Below are 15631 nucleotides of genomic sequence, written 5' to 3'. Positions count from 1 at the left end.
TTTTTACAGCTTTGTAATTTTTTCCATGAAACTTTGCCTAATTGAGGCAGCTGCTTATTTGGACCAAAGTATCCTAGTTATCTGGAACCCACTGCATATCGAAAGGCAGCAGGGGAAGTGATTGAAGGGAAAGAGGAATGCAACATAAACCACCAGACCACTCAGTTGTCAGGCTGAAGTCCAGCTGCCCTTTCCAGCTTTCTTGGGTCTCCCATGCTGCGCTATTGAGTACCATTTGGAATTCTATAGGAGAGTGAAGGACATAACCTCACAACCTGTGTAATGTAAGGCTTAGTCTATGAAGGCAAGCATGCCACATGCCTTTTTCACCCTCTGTTGACTTGCATCCGTACTTCGTTAAATCCCTAGGTCCATCTGTACATTAATATTCTTGAGCTCCCTGACATTTACTGTAATGTCCTTCCCTTATTTGACTTCTCTAAGTGCATCACCTCACACTTGTTGGGATTAAATTGCATCTGCTGGTGGTTCACTCAACCTTCTGAAGACCAAGATCTTGCTGTAGCCTGTGACAACTTGCCCCGCTGACCACAACACCATCAATTTTCCTGTGACCTACAAACTTACCAACAATACCTCCTACATACACATCAAAGTCATTAATATATACAGTGATAGCAAGGCACCAGTGCTTGTTGTACACCATTGGTTACAGACTTCCAATCAGAAAAGCATCCTCTCTCCACTGCCTCCTGTCATTAAGCCTGTTTTTGGCCAGTTCCCAGTGGATCCTTTGTACCTTAACCTTGAGGACCAGCTACCATGTGGGTCCTTGTAAATGCCTTGCTGAAGACAACATAGAGAACATCACCTCTAGATCATAATAAGAATACACAAAAAAGTAGGAGCAAGAGAAGGCTATCAAGCCTGCTCCATCATTTAATATGACTGATTTATGTTGGCCTTAATGTCAGTGCCATCTGCTCCAAAGCTCTTTATTCATCAGTCAAAAATACTTCCCATGATCTGCTTTCAACCCCTGCTCATTCAGAGTTTCACCATTCTCTGCAAGCAGAAATCTCTGCAGATTGCTCTGTCTATGACAATCTCCTCTGTTACCTCTTCATAAAAGTCAATCCTATTAGTGAGGCGTGATTTTTCCCTCACAAAGCCATTATTATCACCACGCAGTCCCTCCTTTCCAAATGAACATAAATCTTGTTTTCTCCAATAATTTGCCCATCACTGACAAAAAATGTTGGTGTTATCACGAATTGAACCTTGGATAGAAACGTGGCTTTCTTGATGAAGGTAGTTAGGTGCAGGTTTGGGTGGTGTTGGGGCTGGATAGATTGCTTTAGTTATATGTTGAGGATGGGTGGAGAACAGGTTTGGTGGTTAGATGTGGATTGAAGGTAGCCTTTGGGATGTGGTCATCATCTAACTCAGACCCAAATCCACTTTGAAATGTTTTTTTTAAAGAAGACTTAATTTTGGAATATAAAGGAGCATAAAACTAACTAAACAATAAGCTTAATTTCAAACTTCAAATTTCCCACATCAATATCTCTTCTAAGCTTTCCATGACTCACGTTAAAATGGATGTCCTCTGAAGTTGGCCATAGCTGCCCTGGGAAAAAGGTGAAGTTTGTCCACTCTGTCTCTCACAAATTTATAACATTAGATAAGGCTGTTGTCACACCTGCATTTGCTGCCTGCATCTCGGGCAGCCTTGAGCCCTCAACAATAATATTAGTTCCAAATTTTCTCTTTTTTTTATTTGACAGGCTCAAAACGTTAAGAATTTGGTGCAGACGTACAGTCTGTGTCTAAAGACTTTCTTCCTACTGTTCACCATTTTGGTCATATTCTTCTGTCAATGTCAATGGTTGTAAAATTGATTTGTTAACATCTTAACCAAAGTTTACACGCGCTCACCACAGGGCAATAATAGGCAACTCTGTGAAATACTGTAGATATACAGAAATTCACAGTGCAGAGCAGGTTATCTGCTTTATTGTCAGGTGAAAAACTCTTGTGTTCTTATTGCTTACACTACACCAAATATTCATTAGGTACTGTACTTTTTAAATGTATTGAGGGCTTCTGCCTCTTCTCAACTTTCCGACAGTGGGTTCTAGATCACAATTGCCTCTGAGTGATTTTTCTTTCCCAATCTTCTCTCAGTTCCTCCATAATTTTACTTTGGATCTTCCCCCATCCCCATCCGGTTAGTGACCAGTTTGCTAAGGGGAAACTATATTCAGCTTGTAACATGCACACCTCAATTAAGTTTCCTATCATTTACTTCCAGCTGAATCAAATCATTGCGCTAAAGTCCTCCAGTCCTGCCAGTATCCTTCTAATGCCACCACACCTTTGCTGTGATGTTATGGCTTGACCTGTTCACTTGTGGTATGCTATTATATTACTTTTCGCAGTCAACAAAATACAGGCATTTTGTGCGTTTTCTCAACCTCTATATCAACTTCCTGTGGTGACTGCATTCTGAAAACTTTTGTTTATTAAAAGTGGTGATGTGAAGTGTTTCGAGTCAGTATGCATGGAGAATACTTTATGTGCCCTGGGCTATTCATCCTCAACACTTATGAGAGTTTCTCCAAAATGCATCATGATACATGATCAACAAGGAATCCTCAATAGGTGTCTTTTCTCAGCTTGTAGCACCGTCAGATGTTGGCAAGAGGAGGGCGATGCAGTAACAGCGGGAAACTGTGCACAGACATTAACAATATTGTTTAGCTTGGTCTTGATAGCACTCTGATGCATCACTCCAAATGCACTCTAGGGTGTTGAGGAAGCAAGGGAAGAAATTGGTGGGACAGGAACGAAATTTGTATCTTCTTTAGCCCTGGGTGAGGTACTAAAGACTAGAGGGTGGCTAATGTTTTTTCCTTTATTTAAGATGGGCTGCAGTGGCAAGCCAGGGACCTATGGTTAAATGAGCCTAACGTCACTGATGGAAAAGTTACTGGAGGGGATTCAGAGAGACAGGATCCATTTGTGGTTAGAAAGGCAAAAAGAGCTTACAGATAGGGCTCTGTGCATGGCAAATTTGAGTTTTTTGAAGAGAATTGGTGAGGGTAACATGGTAGATGTTATCCTCATGGACTTTAGAAGGCTTTTGACAAGGTCCTACATGGGTAAGTGTTCCAGAAGATAGGGCTGCATGGAATCCTGGGTGAGCAAGCCAGCTGGATTTATAATTCACTTGGTGGAAGGAGTCAGAGGGTGGTAGTGTTGGCTGGTGTTCAAAATGGAGGCTTGTGCTGCAGAGATTGGTGCCCATCCCCACCTGTTTGTCAGATACAGTATATTGACCTGTGTGATGAAGATATTAGTGACAAGATTAGTAAGTTTGAAGATAAATTGTTGTTGACAGAGAAGAAAGTGTCTCAATGGGACCTAGATCAACTGGGAAAATGGGTTAAGGAATGGCAGATGAAATTTAACTCAGGCAAGTGTGAGTGTTGTATTTTGAAAAGTTAAATCAGGGTAGGACTTGCACAATTAAGTACAGCAGAACCCTGGGAGGTATTTTAAGATGCAGAGCCCTTGTACATGGAGACCTAGGGATATTGAAAATGGAGACCAAAATAGACAAAGTGGCAAGGAAGGAGTATGGCATACTTGCTTTCATTAGTCGGGGCACTGAGTACAAGATTTGGGCTGCCATATTTCAAGATGTACCAAATGTTGGTGATACATGATACTGCATTGGGAATATTGTGTGCAATCCTGGTCACCATTCTATAGGAAGCAGCTGTAACTAAGGTAGAGTGGGTGCGGGAGGACATTGCTATGCCTGATTTGGACTGTGAGTTGTAAAGGGAGACTGAGATTGCATTCCCTAAAGAGAAGTAGGTTGAGAGATGACCATTTAGAGGTTTATAAAATCATGAGGGATATGGATTAGGTGAAAGGTCATAGCTCTTTTCCCAAGAAAGGGAAGTTGAAAACGGGAGACCATCGGTTTAAGATGAGAGGGGAAAGATTTAAAAGAAACTTGAGGGGCAGGTTTTTCCATGGTGGGTACATAGAATGGGCTGCCAGAGCAAGTGGTAGAGGCAGGGTTAATTACACTTTTTAAAGATATTTGGACGGGGTCAAGAAGAGCAAAGGTTCACGGAATGGAGGCAAGTGGCACTAACCCAGGATGGATGAGTTCTCCAATCACAAACTAGGTGAAAATCTGCAGATGCTGGAAATCCAAGCAACACACACAAAATGCCGGAGGAAGTCAGAAGGCCAGGCAGCGTCTATGGAAAAGAGTAAACAGTGATGTTTCAGGCCAAAACTCTTCATCAAGACTAAGAGAAAAAAATGAGAAGTCAGAGTAGGAAGGTGGGGAGGAAGAAATACAAGGTGTTCGGTGAAACCAGGAGTGGGGGAGGGGTGAAAAAAAGCTGGGAACCTGATTGGTGAAAGAAATAAAGGGCGGAGAAAGGGGGGAGTCTGATAGGAGAGGACAGTAGGCTATGGAAGAAAGGGAAGAGGAAGGAGCACCAGAGGACCAGGGGGAGGTGATGGGTAGGTAGGGAGATAAGGTGAGAGTGAGAAATGGGAATGAGGAATGGTGAAGGGAGGGGGCATTACCAGAAGTTTGAGAAATTGATGTTCATGGCATCAGGTTGGAGATGACCCAGACAGAATACAACATGTTGCTCCTCCAACCTGAGTGTGGCCTCATCATGACAGTAGAGGAGACCATAGACTGACATGGGAAGAGGAATTAAAATGTGTGGCCACTGGGAGATCCCGCTTTTTCTGGCAGATGGAGCGTAGGTACTCAGTGAAGCAGTCTCCCAATCTACGTCGGGTCTCACTGAGGTACAGGAGGCCACATTGGGAGCACTGGACACAGTAAATGACCCCAACAGACTGACAGGTGAAGTATTACCTCACACGGAAGGACTAATTAGGGCCCTGAATGGTAGTGAGGGAGGATCTGTAGGAGCAGGTTTAGCACTGTTCTGCTTGCAAGTTTAAGTGCCAAGAGGGAGATCAGCGGACAAGGGAGTTGTATAGGGAGTGATCCTTGTGGAAAGCTGAAAGTTGGGGGGAGTGAGGGAGGGATCCCATTGGAGATGGCAGAAGTTTCGGAGGATTATTTGCTGGATGTGGAGGCTGGTGGATTGGTAGGTGAAGACAAGAGGAACCCCATCCCTGGTAGGGTGGCGGAAGGATGGGGTAAAGGCAGACAAGCGCGAATTGGAAGAGATACAGGTGAAGGCAGCATCGATGGTGGAGGAAGGAAAGCCACTTTCTTTGAAGAAGGAGGACATCTCATTAGTTCTGGAATGAAAAGCCTCATCCTAAGAGCAGATATGGTGAAGATTGAGGAATTAAGAGAATGGGATGGCATTTTTACAAGTAACAGGGTGGGAAGAAGTACTGTATGGTCCAGGTAGCTGTGAGAATTGGTGGGTTAATAAAAGATATCAGTGGATAAGCTGTCTCCAGAGATAGAGACAGAGAGATCAAGAAAGGGGAGGGAATTGTTGGAAATGGACCAGGTAAAATTGAGGGCAGCGTGGAAGTGCTGAACACAGAGGCTGGTAGAGTGATAGGTAGCCTCCAAGCTGATGGCATGAACACTCATTTGTCAAACTTCCGGTAATGCCCCTCCCGCCCCATTCATCATTCCCCTTATCTCCTTACCGGCTATCACCTCCCGCTGGCCCACCTCCCCCTTCCCTTTCTTCCATGGCCTTCCGTCCTCTCCGATCAGATTCCACCCCCCCCCCACCACTCCAGCCCTTTATCTCTTTCACAAATTAACTTCCCAGCTCTTTATTTCACCCCTCCCCTTCACCCAGTTTCACCTATCACTTACTACTTTTGCAAACACGAGGAGATCTGCAGACGTTGGAAATTCAAGCAACACACACAAAATGCTGGTGGAACACAGCAGGCCAGGCAGCGTCTATAGGAAGAAGTACAGTCGACGTTTCGGGCCAAGACCCTTCATCAGGACTAACTGAAAGAAAAGATAGTAAAAGATTTGGAAGTGGGAAGGGGAGGGGGAGATCTGAAATGATAGGAGAAGACAGGAGGGGGAGGGATGAAGCTAAGAACTCGAGAGTTGATTGGCAAAAGGGATACAGAGCTGGAGAAGGGAAAGGATCATGGGACGGGAGGCCCAGAGGGAAAGACAGGGGGAGGGGAGTACCAGAGGGAGATGGAGAGCAGGCAAGGAGTGATTGTGAGAGGGGCAGAGAGAGATAAAAGAGAGAGGAAAGAAGAAAAAAGGGGGGAAAAAATAAATAAGGGAGGAGGTAAGAAGGGGAGGGGGGCATTAACGGAAGTTGGAGAAATCAATGTTCATGCCATTAGGTTGGAGGCTACCCAGCCGGTATATAAGATGTTGTTCCTCCAACCTAAGTGTGGCTTCATCTTGACAGTAGAGGAGGCCATGGATAGACATATCAGAATGGTATGTCTATCTTCTATTTCTTCCTCCCCTCCTCCCCCCACCTTCTTACCATCTTTTTTTCTCCCGTCCTTTTGCAGGGTTATGGCCTGAAATATCAACTGTTTACTCTTTTCCATAGGTGCTGCCTGGCATGGATGAGTCGTGTTGCTTTTATTCTGCATAACTCTGTGACTCTGTGATTTTTAACTTTTTACCCTGGTCCCATATTCTTGAATCAATTTATTTCTGCAACAATATTTCAAAAATAAACCAGTACCTTTGGTAGTTAATGTTCAGCTTAAAAATATGCTGGGAAATATTCTTCAGTGGTGTAAAATAGAGACATTTTGCAACGATTCCATGGTGAGGGTTTCCAGTTGAGATGAGGTAAATTAAAAGTTCCTGTGATGTTGAAAATTGCAGTATTTATGAAATGTAAATATAAAACTCTATTCCACATACTGCAGGAACACTGTACCCAGTTGCTGCTCCAGTTTTGCTCTGGGAAAAAAAACCCAGACTTCAGTTCCTTTTGCAGTGACACGTCTTGTGAGAAATAGGATTGTTTGACATCTGAGAAATTGGCGAGATTGTTTGTTGACATTGTGGCATGGTGTAGCCCACTGTCATAGTGGAATGTATCTGTAATAGGTAAATTGGAGAGGACAAGGTCAAGGAGGCTGCTATCTCCTGTTAGCGCTCTTGCCATCTGCCACAAATCCAATTTAGCAGCCACATCCTGAAATGATTGATTGATTAAACAATCTGCAGCAGCTGTATAATGAAGACATTAATAGGCTCTCGGTTCATGCAGTGCTCAGATATTTTTATAAATCTTTCTTATATTTCAGCTGCACGAGATGGCAGCAAGTAAGTACTACTGATTCATAACGGTCCACACAGGGCTAAACAATCTAACAGAAAATAGTGAGTAATGTGATATTTTGCAGGATTCAGTTTCCAGCAGCAGGCAGTTTTCAAGCTGATGTGATCTGAATGAAACTTCACAGTGCTGAATGTTCACCTCTGTCCCGGAGCAGATCCTGCACCAGATGGTATCGGATCATCAGTTCAGTGTGAAGCCAACGTGGCTTTGCTGCAGGCAGAAGCAGGTGTGAGACATAATCTGTATTGCATTGCTTCTTTACATGTCAGTGCTTTTTAATCTGCTTTGGAGGATGCTCAGGCTCTTCACACCAACATCCCACTCAAGTAAAGTGTGAATGCTTGCGTGAACCAACTTGGTGGCTTGAATCTGGATGGGATGGCGGAGGCATGATTGGATGTAACCATCAAAGGGAATTGCATTAATACTTTTAGGGGGAAATATCTTCAGCTCCTTGAGGTAGAGCAGGACAGAGGCGATTATTAGATCTCTGTTTCAAAGAGTTGACCCACGCTACTCTGGCCAGTTGATCCAGTCTCTCTGACAGGATGTCAATTTGGGATTTGGGGTGCGTGATTTCCCACAGGGATAGCTGTACCTTTTCCCACAGCACGAATAAGCGAAAGCGCAGGTTGCCCATCAATGCCTCAGTGTGCTTCTCCAGAGCGTAGCGGAAAAAAAAAGCGTCCTTGGAGAATGCAGATTCTGCGGGTGTTGGAAATCTGGAGCAGCTCGGGAGGTCAGACTGCCTCTAAAGAGGGAAATAAACAGTCAGCGTTTGGGGCCGAGACCCTTCATCAGGACTGAAAAGGAAAAGGCAGAATCCAAAATAAAAAGGTCAAGGGAGGGGGGAAGAGCACAAACTCGCAGGTGATAGGGAGACCAGATGAGAGGGAAATCAAAGGGTAAAGGAGGGGGATAAAGGGAATAACGTGAGACATTGGGAGGTGAGAAAAAGAAGAGATGTTGTGTCTTGGATTTGCTCTCAGGTCCCTGCAAGGTAGTATGCTTGATTCTACCTTCAGTTTCTTGATGTTAAACTGGAAAATGACCATGCTCCCTGCTTCTGCTCCTGAAATTAGTGTCGTTTACCTACACCATTTTGCATTACATCCTTCAGAGCAACACCAGGGAAAGACCGAGGTGCTATGACGACACCCACATTTATCAGGGTCACAGTAGTTCGGGCTACCGATCATCACCAGGAAGGTTCACAAGAGAAGAAGTACCCTTGACAATAGTATGTTACAGGAATTAGTGCCGGCCCCCTGATTGTCATATGTATGAACGATTGGAATGAAAATTTACTGTAGGTGACATGATTTTTGAGGAGGCACCAACGTTGGTGGTCTAATGGACAACAAAGAAGCTTACAATAGGATCTAGATCAATTGGAAAATTGGGCAAAGGAATGGCAGATGGAATTTAACTCAGATCTAAGTGATGTATTTTTGAAAGTTAAAATCGGGCAGGACATAAACAGTGAATGGTAGGGCCCTGGACAGCTGTAGATCAGACAGTCCTTGGGATTAAAGTCTATAGTTCCCTGAAAGTGGTGACACAGGTATGGCATCTTCACCATCCCCAGATGGGGCACTGAGGACAAGAGCTGGGATTCCACATTATAACTTTACAAGGCAGTGAGACTGTCCTTGGAATATTGTATGCAGATCTGGCCACCATTTTATAGCAAAGATGTGATACAGTTGGAGAGAATGCAAAACAATTCCATGAGGGTGTTGCTGGGACTAGAAGGCTTGACATATATGGGAGACCGAGACTGCTTATCCTAGAGAAAAGGAGACTGAGATTTGTAGAATTTTGAGGACCTAGAACGAGCACAGTCTTTTTCCCAGAGTAGGTAAGTCTAAAACTGGAAGGCACAGGTTTAAGGTGAGAGGGAAAGGATTTAACAGGGGCTTGAGGCGTAGGGTTCTGACACAGAAAATGATGGATATGCAGAATGTTGCCAGAGGAAGCAGTCAGGCAGATATAATTACTGTATTTAAAAGACATTTATACAGTTCGTTGACTTAAAGAAAAGTGTGGCGCAATGCTCTGACCTCATCAATGGTGTTGACATTGCGAGGGTTGAAAGCTTCAATTCCCTAAGAGAGAACCTCATCAATAGCCTGCACTGATCCAACTACATAGACACCACAGCCAAGAAGGTTCACCAATGCCTCTACTTCCTAAGGAGGTAAAGGAACCTTAACTTTTACCTATTTTTATTGATGCAGCATCCTACCTGGATGTGTACTGGCTTGTTGTGGCAACTGCTCTGTGCTTTACTACAAGAAACTTTGGAGAAAAGTGGGCACAGATCAGCACATCATGGAAATCAGCGGTTCCTTTCGTAGGCCCTGTCTGTATTTCTCTCTGCCTCAGTAAGGCGGCTAGGATGCTCATCACATTCTACAGGGGTTGTATTGAGAGCATCCTGAGCAGCTGCATCACTGCCTGGTTCGGAAATTGCACCATCTCGGATCGCAAGACCCTGCAGCAGTTAGTGAGGTCAGCTGAGAAGATCATCGGGGGTCTCTCTTCCTGCCATCAGGGACATTTACACTACACGCTGCATCTGCAAAGGAAACAGCATTATGAAGGACCCCATGCACCCCTCATACAATCTCTTCTCCCTCCTGCCATCTGGGAAAAGACTCTGAAGCATTCGGGCTCTCACGACCGGACTATTTAACAGTTTCTTCCCGCAAGCTATCAGACTCTTCAATACCCGAGGCCTGGACTGACACCTTGCCCTATTGTCCTGTTTATTATTTATTGTAACGCCTGCATTGTTTTGTGCACTTTATGCAGTCCTGTGTAGGTCTATAGTCTAGTGTAGCTTTCTCTGTGTTGTTTTTTTATTACGTAGTTCAGTCTAGTTTTTGTACTGTGTCATGTAACACCATGGTCCTGAAAAACGTTGTCTCATTTTTACTATGTACTGTACCAGCAGTTATGGTCGAAATGACAATAAAAGTGGCTTGACTTGACGAGGATAATCAAAGACCCTCACCCACCCCAGACAATCTGTCCTTTGGGCAGAAGATACAAACGGCTGAAAGCATGAACCACCAGGCTCGAGGACAGCTTCTACCCTGCTGTTGTAAGACTATTGAATGGTTCCCGGGTACAATAAGATGGACCCTTGACCTCACAATCCATCCCATCAAGGCTTTGCACTTTATTGTCTGCCTGCACTGTGTTGTAACACTTTATTCTGCATCCTGTTATTGTTTTTCCCCAGTACTACCTCAACACACTGTGTAATGACCTGATCTATGTAGATGGCATGCAAAGTCAAATTTTCACTGTACCTTGGTACGTGTGACAATAATAATCGAATTCCAATTCCAATGTCGAGGTACATAGATAGGAAAGGATTAGAGAGACATTGACTAAATGCAGGCAAATAGGACCACATCAGGTAGGTAGGTTCCTTAGTTGGCATGGACAAGTTGGGCTGAAGGGCCTGTTCCTATGCTGTGTAACTTGGTGACAGTAAGCTTTGGAATCATGACCAGAGTTTGTAATCTGCCAGATAATCAGAAGTGGTGATGAGAAAGCCAGCAGTTTAAGAAGGAATTGAAAACGATTTTCTCTAAGTTCTCTTGATAGCCTCAAGAAGAATTATTGGTTATAACATAGTTTGTCCAAAACTGGACTATAGGGCAATTGAAGGGAAAATGAAGAATATATCGATGAATAGACTATTCAGCTAGAGAAGGAAAAGGGACATCATTCTCTGTCTGATATACGTTTTTTCAGGCCTACCCATAACTGTTCACTCTTAAGCCATCCAGTTGTCAGGGTAACCAGGAATGTTAGCTACAACATTAACGAGTTGTCACTATACCAGTGTCAATGTTCTCCTTTTCTTTGCTGTCTTTTTTAGAAACTTTAGGTCAATGGTTGAGTCCGATTTGTACAAAGCTGCAGTTAGTTATTTTATTGCAGATCTGTATGAATGTAAACGTTGTTGCTGGCTGTTCACTTCATTTTGTAGTGGACTCTCGGCAATGACAGGGAGAAGAGACACTTACGACTTGGATTCTTCACTGTATTCAAGCCTCAGGAGAGCTCATAGGGAAGGGGCCCAGTCTGTTCTCATTCATTTGAGCTTTTCACAAATTGTTTGCCCGTCTCAATCTGTGCTGGCGCGGGTCACCACTTTAAATATCTGTAGTTCAGCAGGTGAGGGTCATCTCAATTCTCGGATTTTGGCTTGGTGCTGATGAAGAAAAGCAAGTCAGGATGATGTGTGAATCGGAGGGATGCCTGCAGGTTATTGTGTTCTTAGATGCATAAAGACCATATCCATCTTGGATTTGTAAAGTGTGGTTAAAGAAGCTTTGGCAGGCAGATGTTACCGCTCACTCTGTTCTTCTTGGACACTGGAATGAATGTCACCCTGTGAAGCTGTTGTGAACCTCCAACTGCAACAGTGAGCAACTGGAGATGTCCCTGAACACTCCCGCCAGTTGGTTGGCGTGGATTTTCAGTGCCTGCCAGGTCGACCATCAGGGCCTGACACCCTTGTGAAAGGTGTTTTAATGTCAGCCTCCAAGGCAGCGGTTACAGCACTACCAGACGCTGCAGGGGTTCATACAAATGTTAGTTTTTAGTTTTAGTCTCCCTTTTGAAGCATACATAAAAAACATTTAGCTCATTTGGGAGTGTGGCATCATAGCCATTCATGATGTTAGGTTTTGCCTTGTAGGAAGTAGTGGCCTGCAAACCGTGCCAGAGCTGATGTGCGCCTGATTCCATCTCAAACCTCAATTGGAGTTGTATTTTTCATTCTTAAAAGAACCTTCCATAGGTCATACCTGAACTTGTATATTTGTAATATCCTTGTATCTATTGTTCTTGTACTGTGTATTTGAGTTACTGTCAGCTTGAACCAGTCTAGCCATTCTCCTCTGACCTTTCTCATTAGCAAGGCATTTTTGCCTACAGAACTGTTGCTCACTTGATGTTATTTTGTTTTTCACACCATTCTCTGTGAACTCCAGAGACTGCTGTGTGTGAAAACCCCGGGAGATCAGCAGTTTCTGAGAGACTCAAACCAGCCTGTCAGGCATCAATTATCATTCCATGATCAAGGTCACTGAGATCGCATTTCTTCCCCATCCTGATGTTTGGTCTAAACAACACTGAACCTCTGGACCATGTCTGCATGCTCTTATGCATTGAGTTGTTGCCAGCTGATTGGCTGATTAGATATTTGCATTAATGAACAGATGTACAGGTGTTCCTAATAAAGTGGTAGCTTAGTGTAGAACAGTACTTCACAGTACAGGCTTTTCGGCCTTTGATATTGTCCCAACCTTTTACTCCGAGGTCAATCAAACCCTTGCTTCCCACATAACCCTCCATTTTCCTACCATCCGTGTGTCTATCTGAGAGTTTCATAAATGTCCCTAATGAATCTGCTTCTGCTCCGCACCAGACAGTGGTATCTCTGTCTCTGATACTTCCCTTGAATTGCCCTATCTCTAGTATTAGTTAATGCTGCCCTGGGAAAAAAAAAGACAGTGGCTGTCCATTCTATCTGTAACACCCGGGGGAACGTTTCACTGCTAATGTAATGGTCTTCCTGCAGAAGCAGTGTTTGGGTTATGGTGAGAGACAACGGGCGCTTTGGAATGTGAGCTGGGGCTTTTGTTCAGTGTGAAATGAAGAGAGAAGATGCTGGAGAGAATGGGTCGTCGGATACGACCTGGTGGGGAGATCGTGTTTCGACGGAACGGGGCTCTGAGATCGACTGAAGATCACTGAATTGAGCTCCAACTGGTGCACATTTGACTGTTCCATTATAACGGGCCTTTTTTGTTTTTTCTTTCTTTTCTTTACTAACCCTTTAGTGAAGATTCATAAATATTTCTTTAATCGCATGCAGTGTGCTGTCTGTTGTTTCTCGGCACTGAGTTGTAACAGGGCTGCAAGTTACACAGCATCCACAGAAGCCGGGTTTGGGGTGGGAGAGCCACCTCAATCTCACAGGTTTGGTGAGACCAGAGTGTGGCTTCCCTAGACTTTCGCAACCAAGGAAACCAGTGGGGTTTCATATCTTGGCCTCTTATCATTTAGTACACCTCACATCCTCCTTTTCTCCAAAGAGAAAGGTCCTATCTCACTCAACTTTTCCTCATAACACGTGCTCTAATCCTGGCCACATCCTGATAAGTCTCTTCTGTACCTTCTGTAAAGCTTACACACCATTCCTATAATAAGGCCACCAGAACTAAACACAATACTCTGAGTGTGGTCTAACCAGAGTTTTATTGAGCTGTAGCAGTACATCACAGTGTGAGTTACTTCTTTATGGGTCCCTAGCACCTCATTGAGTACTCCAAATGGGAAAAGAGTGAGACAAATTCTTTCTGGTTTTTGTTTCTCTAACCTTATAGGAGGTAAGCTTGTGGAACAGGATTGCTGAATGTTCCGATTTTCTATGTCATTTTCTTTGTCACGAAGCACACACACAAAAAGGCAATAGACAATAGGTGCAGAAGTAGACCATTCGGCCCTTTGAGCCTGCACCGCCATTCTGAGATCATGGCTGATCATCTACTATCAATACCTGGTTCCTGCCTTGTCCCCATATCCCTTGATTCCCCTATCCATAAGATACCTATCTAGCTCCTTCTTGAAAGCATCCAGAGAATTGGCCTCCACTGCCTTCTGAGGCAGTGCATTCCAGACCCCCACAACTCTCTGGGAGAAGAAGCTTTTCCTTAACTCTGTCCTAAATGACCTACCCCTTATTCTCAAACCATGCCCTCTGGTACTGGACTCTCCCAGCATCTGGAACATATTTCCTGCCTCTATCTTGTCCAATCCCTTAATAATCTTATATGTTGCAATCAGATCCCAGGCATAGCTTTAAGGTGAGGGCAGCAAGTTTAAAGCAGAGTTAAAATGGTATGGCCCTTGGGAGTGTTGAGTTGAGAGATCTAGGGCTCCAGGTGCATAATGAGCACACACGTCGACAGGGTGGTGATGAAGGTGTTTGGTACTCTGCCTTTTACCAGAATATTGAGTGCAGGTGCTGAGGCATCGTGTTACAGCTGCACAAAGCATTGATAAGGCTTCATTTGGAGTACTTTGTGCTGTGCCAGTCACCCTGCTACAGGAAGGACAGTATTCAATTAGAGTGTGTGCACAAAAGGTTTACAAAGATGTTGCTGGGACTGTTGAGCTTCGGTTATAAAGTGAGACGAGATTGGATGGGCCCTTTTTCCCTGGAGTGTAGGAAGCTGAGGTTGACCTCACAGAGGTTTATAAATTCATGGGAGCATCAATAAGGTGAATCAGGAAAGCCTTTTCCCCAGCAGAGTGGAATTAAACCTAGAGGGCACAGGGTTAATGCAGGAGGGAAAAGATTTACAAGGGACCTAAGGGGCAACTTTTTCCACAGAGAGGTTTGCTAGTTTATGGAACGAGCTGCTAATGGAAGTGGTGGAGGCAGGTGCATTAACAACACTTAAAGTTCAAAGTAAATTTTATTATCGAAGTACATATATGTCACCATATACAACTCCTGAGTTTCATTTTCTTGTGGACATACTCAATAAATTTATAGAATAATAACCGTGACAGAATCAATGAAGACCGCCCAACCAGGGTATTCAACCAGAGTACAGAAAACAACAAACTGTGAAAATACAAAAACAAGACATAATAATAAGTAAGCAAGCAATAAATATAGAGAACATGAGGTGAAGAGTTCTTGAAAGTGAGTCCATTGGTTGTAGAAACATTTCAATGATGAGGCCAATGAAGTTAGCCCTTCTGGTTCAACAGTCTGATGGTTGGGGGGTAGTAGCTGTTCTTGAACAGTAGTGCACAACCTGAAGCTCTTGTACCTTCTTCCTGATGGTGGCAGTGAGAAGATAGCATGGCCTGAGTGGTGGGGTTCCCTGATGATGGATGATGCTTTCCTGCAATAGCGTTTAATGTAGATATGCTCACTACTCTTTGTAGGATTTTCCATTTGTGGGGCGTTGGTGTTTTCCTACCAGACTGTGATGCGGCCAGTCAAAATACTTTTCATTGCATGTCTAGAGAAGCTTGTCAAAGTTTTAGGTGTCATGCTGAATCTTTGCAAACTCCTAAGGAAGTAAAGACACTTTGGTGCTGGGGCCGGTACAGGACCTCTGAAATAATAACACCTAGGAATTTCAAGTTGCTAACCTTTTCCACCTCTGATCTTCTGATGAGGACTTGCTCATGGCCCTCTGGGTTCCTTCTCCTGAAGTCAGTAATCAGCTCCTCCTCCTTGCTGATGTTGATTAAGAGGTTGTTGTTATGACACCAGTAACTTTGATTCGGTCTACAAC

The sequence above is a fragment of the Hypanus sabinus genome, chromosome 18 (assembly GCF_030144855.1).
Source record: "Hypanus sabinus isolate sHypSab1 chromosome 18, sHypSab1.hap1, whole genome shotgun sequence".
Taxonomy (NCBI): Eukaryota; Metazoa; Chordata; class Chondrichthyes; order Myliobatiformes; family Dasyatidae; genus Hypanus; species Hypanus sabinus.
Note: the sequence above shows the minus strand (reverse complement) of the source record.